Raw genomic sequence first — 1,369 nt, forward strand, 5'->3', positions numbered from 1 at the left:
GAAAAAAAAGGAGCGGTTGGGAGCTTCAGTCACCCCCAGCCTGAAAACAGCCCTCAGCCCTTCACCCAGACTGGCCAGGCACCCCAGTGGGGACCCCCACCCTGAAGGGTGTGTGAGCAGCTGCAAACAGCCATCATCCCCTCATCCAGGCTGGCCAGGCACCCCAGTGGGGACCCCCACCATGATCCAGGACACCCTTCAGGGCAAACCAGCTAGCCCCCACCCATGCACCATGCCTCTACCCTATATAGTAAAAGGGTAATACGCCTTCCAGCACCGGGATCAGCGGAGCAGCGAGGCCTCCCGGCACTGGGATCAGCATGACAGGGGCAGCACCCAAACCGCCTGATCACCCTGCGGCTTTGTGTGTGACAGGGGGCGGGGCCCCAACCCCCCAATCGGCCCTACCCTGAGCGTGACTGAGGGGGACATTGCAACCTCCCAATCCGCCCTGCTCTGTGCATGACAGGGGCAGTGCCCCAACTCCCCAATCAGCCCTGTTCTGAGCTGACCAGGGGCTGCAACTAGGGATTGGGCCTGCCCTTTGCCACCCGGGAGCAGGCCTAAGCCAGTAGGTCGTTATCTCCCGAGGTGTCCCAGACTGCGAGAGGCTACAGGCTGGGCTGAGGAACCCTCCCTTCCCCCCGAGTGCACAAATTTTTGTGCACCGGGCCTCTAGTCCTAATATATAAAAACCCAGGGTCCAGAACGACTGACTGAAGGCTCGACCAAACACGGGAAGTCTGTTCTGCAGTCTCTGCTGTGGGCACAGCCACCCAGCACTGACTGCCAAGGGGTTGTGGATCAGGCCCGGTGAGAGGCCTGGAGAGAGTTGCAGGGTCTGATCCACAGCCTCCATGGCAGCTATTGATCAGCCATTGCCTCTCTCTTTCTTTCCAGGCTTTGCCAGCAGCCGCGCCTCTTTCTCTCCGGGCCTCTGTGGGGGCTGCTGATCAGCTCCACCTCTCTGATCAGGCCCAGAGATAGGCCCGGAGAGGCCAACTGGCATAGAAACTAACCAATCAGAATGAAACCTGCATGAACTGTGAGGAGCCAATGGCTGCCTAGGAGGCGGAGTTTTGACACTGACTGGCATAGAAACTGACCAATCAGAACCAAATTGGCCAGCAGGGGAGGGCCATTGGGGCGAGATCAGGCCAGCAGGGGTGGGCAGTTGGGGGCAACCAGGCCAGCAGGGGAGGGGAGTTGAGGGTGAGATCAAGGGCAGGCAGGCAGGTGAGCGGTTAGGAAACAGCAATCCAGGATTGTGAAAGGAATGTCCAAGGGGTTCCTGATTGGAGAGGGTGCAGGCTGGGCTGAAGGGACCTCCACCACCACCACCCCCCTCCCCCCCCACCCCCCCCCACCA

The sequence above is a fragment of the Myotis davidii genome, unplaced genomic scaffold, assembly GCF_000327345.1.
Source record: "Myotis davidii unplaced genomic scaffold, ASM32734v1 scaffold740, whole genome shotgun sequence".
NCBI classification, from domain to species: Eukaryota; Metazoa; Chordata; class Mammalia; order Chiroptera; family Vespertilionidae; genus Myotis; species Myotis davidii.